The sequence below is a fragment of the Lissotriton helveticus genome, chromosome 6 (genome assembly GCF_964261635.1).
Source record: "Lissotriton helveticus chromosome 6, aLisHel1.1, whole genome shotgun sequence".
NCBI classification, from domain to species: Eukaryota; Metazoa; Chordata; class Amphibia; order Caudata; family Salamandridae; genus Lissotriton; species Lissotriton helveticus.
In genome coordinates, this window is record NC_136067.1 from 366278736 (window position 1) to 366289542 (window position 10807).

The 10807-nt window shown below is 43.6% G+C and overlaps 1 pseudogene across 1 annotated transcript; it reads right to left on the minus strand.

Moving 5' to 3' along the window:
• Nucleotides 1–954: 954 nt before the first annotated feature.
• Nucleotides 955–5307, minus strand: LOC144762314 (uncharacterized; annotated as a pseudogene). The gene is made up of 3 exons (XR_013596076.1): nt 5295–5307; nt 4667–4792; nt 955–3288 (listed from the first exon to the last, which is right to left on the minus strand). The product of XR_013596076.1 is annotated as an uncharacterized LOC144762314 (transcript).
• Between the last annotated feature and the right edge of the window lie 5500 nt (nt 5308–10807).

A 10807-nucleotide genomic window follows, 5' to 3' on the forward strand; every position in this document is an offset into this window, starting at 1 on the left:
TTCAAGTTCCTAATGCCATATGGCAGGAGGCTGATAGTTTTGCCATTGTCCTCATGTCTTAATCTCGGTCTTTGTGGTATTAAGCTTTGAATGGTTATTCATCAAACATGTGTTTATAGCCCAAACGCAGTCACTGAGTTGTGAATTGTAAAGGCCTTTGTACGTATGTGTTCATGAGAGGAGGGCACATCATATATTCCCTGGATGTTGGCTTGAAGCCAAATGGAAGTGACTTGAACTGGTACAGTTGTCCGTCTACCATGAAGAAATATTTTATGCTTTCAAGGGATCAGCAGATGCAAATATGCATTCTCTAGAACATGGGTCTCCAACATTTCCTATAATAAAAGCTACTCCTGTTCAATGATAATGGTCCAGAGCTACTAATGCAGTAGTAATCCAATCAGACACAACCATAATAGGGGGCATGCATTGCAGAATTATAGTTTGAAATATATTGAGATAAATAGATGCAGAGTTAGGAATGTAAATAAAATTATACTTAAATATCTATACCTACCTTAATGACGTTGTGGTTGACAACATACTGGGTATAATATTTTGACACAAGGATATTTAAAAATTAAAATTGTGCTAGAACACTGACCACCCCAATGCTTAAGATGGGGCTGCCAATATCAATGTTGCATAGCTGCCAAGGTTTCAGATTGCCATGGGTGACATTTTAAACATTTGAGTGAAATTATGAGTGACATTTCAACGACTATGAGTGACACTTTCTTGCTAGCAAAAATCATGCAAGGAAGACGAGGGAAACTTTTAAATATCAGAAATTACAGCCATTTGAGCAACAAGAAACTCCAAGAACTTCTTGAAACTGCTGCAGAGCACCAGAAATGGAAGGTCACTAACCCTATTGCTCCCTCCTGTAACCAGACTGTACTGTAAATGAATGCATAACCATGATATTACACAAGTTTTTCAGCAGCAGTACTTTATTAAAGTTCGGTGTACATATGCTGACACATGCACAGTTAAATACAAAAATACTTACTGGATGCAACAGATTGCATTTGCATAAAATAAATAATATTCTTTTAAAGTCCATATGTACATAATATCTAGACCAAGCACAACACCTGCCCAACTTGACAAACCTAAACAAGGGAAAACACTAAGACCAGCAGAAACAGTCCAGTCAGATAATTCACAGTGCCAAGTATCAGAGGATGACAATAACCCGTTACTCACACTAACCTGCATCACCAGGGTTATGGGGACTTATATCTGAAACCAATATATCACACAAGTTGATATTTTACCGTGAGCTTCCATGCAATTTGTTGTACTCCCATGTCACAGTTTTTGCCTTCTTTTTCAGGTTTTCAGATGGAGAATATGTGTAACATATTTCACCTTGAGGGCTGTTCATTTGAAACATTAATATAGAAGACAATGTTCTATCAAGGGATAAACTGGGGCGGAATTTGGTTTTATTCTTGGTTACCCTTGAGAACACCCTTTCTTCATCAGCATTGCTGTGGGGCAACGTAAAGATAAGTTGGGCTACTTAAGTTAGAAGGGAAAACTTGCTTCTCTGAGTGCCAACAATAGTCAATTGTGTGACCAGGGAATGCCAAATGATATCCATCCTGTAAGCTACAACCTCACCAGTACCACAGTTTACTTTAATAGCAGCCATTTCTCTTCCATTTGTTGATAGGTCCTGAAAGTCAGTGACCTGGTATTTTGCAAATCCTTGCTCTAAGCAAACTAGGTCCAGCTCTGCAAACGAGGTAGGTTGCAAACCATTCTACTAAGAACAGCACACTATATTTCTCGATAAAGTTAAAGACCTGTGCATGCTTAAGCACCTTGTCATCAACTGGAAGGACTTTTAAAGCATACTTTACACTTTTCTGATGTAAGCTGCGTACTGCTTCATAGAAAGCTTTCTGGGTTCCTGGCTCAATGTCCCCACTTTCCAGCATGTTTCTCAACTTTCCCCGCACAATGATGCCAACATACCGACTTGTATCTGGGATCTGGCATTCTTCGGATGTTAAATCAGGCAAACTGGCATCTGGGCTCCCCTTGAATGACTGAATGACATCTACATGAAACACTCTACTCAAGAGCACAACAATTAATTTGATCATGGCATCATACAGGCGGTGAATGACTAGGTCTTCCCTTTGAAGCAAAAGGTTGACATGAACAAAAGAAGGTAACACAGCCTGAAGAAATAAACAGTAGACCTCAGTCATAGGGTTCTCAAAACTGTGCACAAGTCTCCTTAACCTGATTTTACTATTTCTGTCACTGTCTGGTGTTGATAGGAAGTACGAATGCAGAGCAGCAAACTGAAGAATCAGTCTATCCAAACAAGTGGACATTGCTAACTACCTCACAGAAATAAATATCACCATCCGGGGGTAATCAGAAACAACAAATTGGCAGAATTCAGCATACGCATTCTTACGTTTTGAAGAATAGTCAAACCAGAAGTAGACATCTACAAGCAATTTCTCTATATCAAAATGTTTCAAGCTAGAACAGAAGGCAGAAGCAGCATGGGATGCAGCATTGTGAGCCATGTGGCACAGACAGCCATGAAATACACATTAGGATTCAAAGAGAGTACTTAGTTTTAACAGAGTTATGCCTTCCTACATTCACTGAGGCACTATCTACACCAAAGCCAATACAATTTTCTCAAGGAATGAAATGCTTTGTCATAACATTAGATACTGCAGTAAATATACCTTTCGCTGTACTTTCCTTGCTTAAACACATGTCAAGAAATTTGCAGCATACCAAACCCTGCTTCGTATCAAAAATGTGTACAGTTACAGGGTTCATTTTTTCAATGCCTTGATCATTGCTACCATCAACACAGAGACCAAAAGCTGAGGATGTCATATCAGCCACTAAGTCAGTCAACAACTCTGGTGCAATGGCATCATTTAATACACAGGTTGCTTTTGTTCTCGCACAAGCCTAACCCTGCTCAATTTTAGAGTCTGGGAAACGTCCTTATGAAATGGTCCAAATGATCAGCAGCAGCAAAAGGTACATTATGCTCTGCCAAACATCCTGTGAATTGTATGTCCGCCTCTTTGGCAAGAAGGTCTTCGCTGGAACTCTGCATTGACATATAGCCAGAGATAGGCTTAATTTTAATCTTTGTGCCTTGAAGAGATGAATGAACTTTACCGCTAATATGGCGTTTCAGATCAAACTCTCCTTGATGCCCACAGCAGACCATCTTCTCCCAAATCAAGCAGCGGAAGGAATACGGATCGGTCTTAACAGGAAAAATGATCCCTGTAGTTAAAAAGAATTTCCAAAATTACGATTGTCCCCTACAAGTTTTTACCTATGATAATTTTACAATCAAATCACTAGTGCATACAGTGCCTAGACTACTGCTCACAAGCACCTACTGACCATGCATTACGCTGGCTGCTGCAGTGCAACACAACAAGTCTATGCTATGCATTATGACATTTGTTGAGGGCTGACTAGACACTGTTTCGAAAAGGACACCATGCAATGAATTGAGCATACTGGGACCTCCATTCCACTGACCTAAAATAGAGAAGTCCAGTTCATCAGAGTGTAGCACCCATGAATGAAATGTAAACTGTGCAGAAAGAGAAACTTAAATTGCCAGGAACACGCAATGTGTGAGAGCCTTTACTAAAATATTAGTCTCCCAATACTTGATGCACATAGTAGAAAATATACACTATTCATATAATGAAAGGGAAACAAACATATCAAAACAGTTGGCCTTGTAGTCTTCTCAAAACGGATAACACAAAACCTAGGTTGCAGCATGGTGTAGCAAAAATAACATACAAGGAAATAGATATGCCATTATCCACACACTTTAAAGTATATAACCTTATTAGACTACCTTTGTATTGCTCTGCTTGCATCCAGGACAGGTCGAATTTAGTTCGATAGTACCGTGCCCCAGATTTATTCTTGCTAGATTTCCTTTAGCTAGAAGCAACCTTTCCCTTTTTGGAAGTCATAGCTGAAGTGCAGGGCTCGCTGTCATATGTATCAGACATTATTCTGCCAAGACAGGGAAAGGAAAGAAACTCAAATATGCCCAACATGATTCTACATGTATGACCAATGGGGATAATGCATGGTTTTGCCTGTCCAAAATGCGGTCACAGTGAAGCTGCGGTCCAGCAGGTGCTGCCTCCCAAATGAATCTATGATGCTCCTCAGCTCCCTGTTTTTATTCCACATAAGGACACCGTTTTGACTGTTCACAACTATCTGGCATAATTAAAAATCTCTTTTTTCATACAAGTCAGCCAGCCACTAATATGTTCGGACCTTCTGAAATACTAAATGATGCCCTTTCGCCAATACTGTGTCTGTACCTGAGTAACACAGCCAAATACCAAATTTAAGAGTTTAGGGGCATATTATCAAGCAGGGCGTTAAAAATTATCGCCGTTTTAAAGGCAGAAAACTGCAGCTAAAGCGGCGATAATGGGCTTGATAATATGGCCTTATGAATTCCAATAGAAACCCTTGTTCTGGTGTGAACTTGGGCTTCTATTGGAATTCTCCAGGGCATATTATCAAGCACATAATAGCCGATTTAGGAGCAGTTTTCTTCCGCTAAAACAGCGATAATTTTAACGCCCTGCTTGATAATATACCCCTTGGTACTCACAGTCCGCTGATGTGTCACTGCCTGTTCTGCTGTGCAGTGGCTGATCCTGTCCAGTGTAGTCGGTCCTACAAAGATTTCTTGGGTCACTCAAGCACTGACACTGCAAAGATGGTTGACTTTGAATATCTATAAAAAGTACACAAACAAAAAAACAAATTAAATTTACTGGTCCAGATTTATAATGAAGCACTCAATGCAGTATTATAACCCAGAATGCACTATAGCAATACAAACCAACATTTCAATGTGCTGGAAACAATGGGTTGAAGTCTGAGCTATATTAAGCCTGTCCATTGTTCCCAGCTACTGCTCCTCCAATTCTCAGCTCCCACTGTGCCACAGCTCAAAGGCAAAGAGATAAAAACACCAGTTAATATGACCACACATCAAATAACACCACAATTTCAAGTCAGCTAGCCAGAGAGTATCAACGTTAATTTGCACAGACACAATATGCTTTAAAGAAAACTCACCACAGGATTGCTGTGTTATTAAAGTGCTGAGCATCACTGTGATGGCAGGCTTACAGCCATGGAGTACTTGGCTTGTTTTATTTAGCCAACACACTGCATTATTGGGACTTCTGGTTTTTGTTCACCATATATAAACAGGCAATATTAAACTTTACCAAAACCAGCCATGCTTAGGGGTAGACACGCAGGTACACTCAAACTATTGAAAAATCTGCATCAACATAAGAGTACAATGTACTTCTGTAGGCCCTCTCTTCTCACAATTAAGCATTTATAGAAAATCCTTCTGTACCTTATCAAAGAAGACGTTATACACAAGTTTCAGCATAAAAACTTTGTCTCTGCAGAACTTTAACAAGAGCAAGTATAGGTTGCAATGGCAAGGTAGCCTGTAACATGATTAACCACAGCCTTAGGACACAGTTGATGGACCAGATAGTTCCTTCTTTAAACACGTTTGCAGGATAGCAGGCCTTAGGACACTTATAGAAACCATGTGACCTCCACTTCTTTAGCTCAGGTGCCATGCACAGAAATTCCACAATTAAGGAAAGGATTATTCAGTGTGAAATGCAGTAAGTCACAGCTAACCTCAAAATACACAGTTCTGATAAAAAACATGTTCATGATCTTTTGTGAAAAAGGTCAGTAGAAAAAACACTCATGATGCTGCATGACTCCCTTATTCAACAGTTATCTTACATTTGTCCTTGCATGAAAAATCCTGGGTACACAAATTCAGCCCCAACAATAACATAATTTTAACAAAGCGTCGTCAAGGGGAGTGCCAGGTGCAGCCAGGACAAAAGTTCCAAATACAAGTAAACAAAACAGGCCTCATGATCTGGTTGTGAAAAGCAGTAACACAGCTAAACTCAAAATACACAGTTCTAGTAAAACATGTGGTTCATGATCTTTTGTGAAAACTGTCACTAGACAAAACACTCATCTTACTGCAGCATTATTCAACAGTTATCGTGATATTTGGTATTGCATGAAAACTCCTGGGTATACAAATTCAGCCTACACATCTTTTAAACACAGCAGCACCCTCAAGGTGAGCGCCAGGACAGAACTTTCAAACACAAGTAAACAAAACAGGTTTCATGATCTGGTTGTGAAAAGCAATAACACAGCTAACCTCAAAATACACAGCTCTGAGTAAACATGCGGTTTATAATCTTTTGTGAAAACCGATATGAGACAAACCAATCGCATATTGCTGCAGCATTATTCACCAGATAGGTTGTCATTTTTTGTTGTAGCATGAAAACTTCTGGGTACACAAAGACTTCAGATCCCCCAACAGCTAAAGAAAGGACCCTCAAGTTCAGGAGCAGCCAGGACAGAAGTTCCACAAGTAAACAAAACAGGTCTCATGAGCTGGTTGCAAAACGTAGCAACTCACAGCTAACATCAAACTACACAGTACTGCTAAAACATGTGGTTCAGGTTTGCAGTAGGGATTTCATCTCTGTGTCACCTGCGTACAACTGCTACTAAACAAAACACCAATCTTGCAAGGAACATTCATGTTCACATTGAATTACCTTGACATTACCTCAACGAACTTGCGAAGTGAACCAGGTAACCCACCATGTGACAGACGTTAGTTGCACAAATAACTTACAAGCACAAAAGAAGGGTTGTGAGAATTAAAGCTATCCAGCCCTCCTCAAACCGTTTGGGAATATGCAACAGTACTTGTGATCTTAATTAAACTGCCTTTCTGCACTTAAAACCTGCAGAGAGTACACTTCCAGTAGCTAACATTTAATTCACAGTTACTGTTAATTTATTAAAGAGACTTACCACTGTCTCTCGGTCACAATGCTAACTGCTGCACCTAGGGAATTTAGGTAAACATATAAAAATAAGGCAGCTGCTGATGCACTTGCCTGATGAGAGTATTTACTAACTTGTCTGCTAGTCACATCATGCTCTGTCACTTACTGGCTCAGATGGCTGGACTCTCAGCTGCTGCTGTAGTGGCAATGCAGTTGAAGATGACAAGACTCAGAGGCTGGTGAGTAGAGAGGAGCTGATGCTTGTACTGTGTTGCAGAAGTGACTCTGGTGGCACTGTGATGGAGCACACAGGCAAAAGCATCACCTGTTCAACTCTCTCAGAGCACATGCTCTTAGAGACAAGTGTTCAGAGGAAGTTCTGTTGCCCTGACGACAGCACCATTTCTGTGGAGGGGGTAGGCCAGGCAGGGGCACCATGAAGCAGGAAAAAAACAGGATGTGAGAGAGGCCAGGCAGGCTGAATCGAAAGCAAAACTGGGCTGGACATCTGTGTGTGCTGGTGGTGGGGGCAGGTGGGGCCTCTCCTCCTCCATTCTAGATGTTGCAGTTGGAGCGAGCATCATCATGGTGCCTCTCTCTATCACGTGGATTATGTGAGGCGCAGCCTGAACCGAAAGCAGCCCGGCTGGCCACCTATTGTTGTTGTGCTGGTGGGGGCTGCAGGTGACTTCACTGGGGTTCGGCTGCCTCTCCTCCCCTTGCCTTGTAAAATGATCATGAGGCAGCCGGGCCATTGCTTAGCAACAAGATTGACCCCTGGAGTGGGCCTCGAGTCTGAGTCATGTGGCAGGTCTCTCAGAGACCGTCCAGGCCCCAATTGGATGTGTGAGCAGAGGAGCCACTCTAGTCAACAACACAGTCAGTGTGTTGCCGGGCAGGCCGGCACAAATCAGAAAAAAAACACTGATGTGAAGAACACTGCAGAGAGTGTTAATGGTCACGCACTGACCCGACTTGATGATAATACCCAACTACTAACAATGGTGCCCTAGATGAGACTCAGCCAGAGCAGCTGCTACTGTGATAAATCACGTAACTGCAGAGGTAAAACTAAACTAGGACTCAGGCTCGCTGACTCCGGAAGGATGATCAGACGGAGCAGCCCTGCAGATCGATGCTTTTTATAATATGAAATTATTTTTTTTCAGATCATGACTCATTCACAGCCTTTCGGCCTTTTTTTTTTTAATAAACGCATGTCAAGGGAGGCAAGCGGCTACAAAAGTTAACAGCTCTGAGCTCTTGCCGAGTGATCATATGACTGACAACTGGCCGATGTGATGTGAGCACAGACAGTCTTAGCCAGTCCGAGTTTTCAGGCAACAACTGCATTGCTGGCAGTTTCAAAACCCACAATGGAAATATCCAAAAAGGCAGAGAATGGAAAGTGATGTTGCTTAGACATCTTACTTTAGTCTTTAATACAACATCACTTGCTTCCCGTTTCAAAGACAACGTGCTGTTTTAGAGTGAGGTTTTATTTTGTACCATCTGTACACAGTGACAGCCTGTTGCTCATTGCTAAATATCGATTTTGCTACCAGGCTCACCAGCATCTGAGTCAGTGCTACCTCATTAACCACAGGGTTACGGGGCGTGGCTTGGACGGCAATGAGGACGGGTGCCTAGGTTCGTTACCTCCGTAACCCCGAGGCATACAACGGCGAATTTTAGACAGCGAAACGAGCTCGTTCAGGAAGATAAAGACAGCCAAGGTCGTCGGAATACCCGGGGCACACTCTGACCACACGAGAACCCCACAGCCACAAGAAGGAAGCAAATAACAGCGGAATTGCTCTCCCGACATCACGGCAGACGAAGCACCACCAAAATGGCGCCTGAGACTAACAGGAGAGTGGAATAGAGGAGGTTAGTGGCACACAGGTGGCCACGAGAGGTCTCAGTAGACCCACAAGACGTGACCAATACCCCGACCGCCCATCCTGACCCAAGGAACCCACGCGAAGAGGCAGGGGGTGCAAAGCGACAAGTAATAGTCCCCCTTGCAAAAGTGAAACCAACAACAAGGAAAACAAAAACGCTTCTGGGGGCCGCCATTTTGTATTTGCCATACTGAGACCGCACTCTCCCTGCCTCAACCGTGAGCGGTACGCAGATAAGCAAGCAACTGCCAGAAAACAAAGGGAGCACCCCCTGAGGGCCAATTGACACCCTGCACCTGTTAACTAATATCAACGGGGTTCCGTGACCGACGAAGCGGCAAGGTAATAGCACCACTTGCAAAAGCGAAACCAGCAAGGAAAAACGAAAGCGCTACTGGTGGACGCCATTTTGTATATTGCATACTGAGATCGTACTCTGCCGGCCTCAGTCGTGAACGGTGCACAGAAAAGCAAGCAGCTGCAAGTAACGAAGGGGGCTCCTCCTGGAGGTCAATGACCCCCTACACCTGCTAACCAATATCAACGGGGCTCCGTGATCGGCGAAGCAGCAAGTAATAGCGCCCTTTGCAAAAGCGAAATCACCAAGGAAAACGAAAGCTACACTGGGGGCCACCATTTTGTATACTTTTTGCCTACCGCACCCGGCCGGCCTCGACCACGAACGGTGCGCAGAAGAGCAAGCAACTACAAGGTACAAAAAGAGGGGACCAGATAACCAACACCAAGGGGTCGCTGTGTTCACGAACCGCACGACCCACACCCCGCAACCGCCAGCAAATCAGCGGAGCAGTACAACTGCACAAGCAAGGGCTGACACCAGGGTGGGGGGCTCACAAAGAGGACTAGAGCAAGACGCAGTAACCAACAATCAAGTATTCGCCATAAAAGGATGCGACAAAGAAAAGGAGTAGCGAAGGCGCACCTTGGGGGAAGCCGAAACTGAAACCCACAACACTGGAGGCAGCCATCTTGGTCCCCTACCCAGATAAAAGCAGAGTTTTGCCGGAGGGCCGCCATAGCCACAGTCTACACAGCCACAGCATAGGCACAGTATCCGAAAAAAGGCAATAAGGCGCAGAACACACGTAACTGAACGGGAGACGCAGATATACGAAATAAAGATCATTCACAAGCACACAAAAAAAATGCCTAACGGCTGAACCAACTTACAAAGCGCGGCCGGCCCGCTCACAGAGCGCCGCAGAAACACAACAACCGACCGCCATTGGGCCAATCGAAACACAGGGGATCTAAGACAGCAGAGCGTAGCCGCGGGGAAGCGAGCGAGGTGGAACTCCATCACAAGAGGGAGGAGGCAAAGTACAAAGACCAAGGCTACCACACAAGACGCAACAGAATTCACAGAGACACTGCAAAACCTTGCCGCAAGGAGGAGCATCACAGGTGTAGAGCTGGCAGGAGCAAAGACAAGGACGAGAAACATTAGAGAACGCAGCAGATACAGAATAGAGAACAAGACCCCAAGAGGTGAAACAACTAAACCCATATCTTCGCTACAGAAGGAAGGTACGCTAGTTAGCTATCTAACCAGAAGAAGCTTCGACACAATGGCCGGACAAGATGGCAAACCCACCAGCGATACCAAAAAATACAGGAAAGATACACCTGAATCCCCACAAAAACCAAGAAACAAAATAACTCTAGACATGATACTGAAGAAGGTCAACGAAGGTTACAACTTGGCCAAGTCAACTAAAACTACAATCGACAGTATGCAATTAGAGCTGGCAGCCATAAGAGCAGACCAACACAAGACAAATGTCAGGATAGACGCAGCAAAAAAGCGCATCAGCGATATAGAGGATGTTAGCCTGCAAAGCAACAAATCGCTAATGGACATCACCAAGACCTCCAACGCCCTCCAAAAGCAGCTAGCGCAACACGACGACCGCGCGAGAAGGGGAAACATACGGGGAACAGCCTTTACGACGCGGC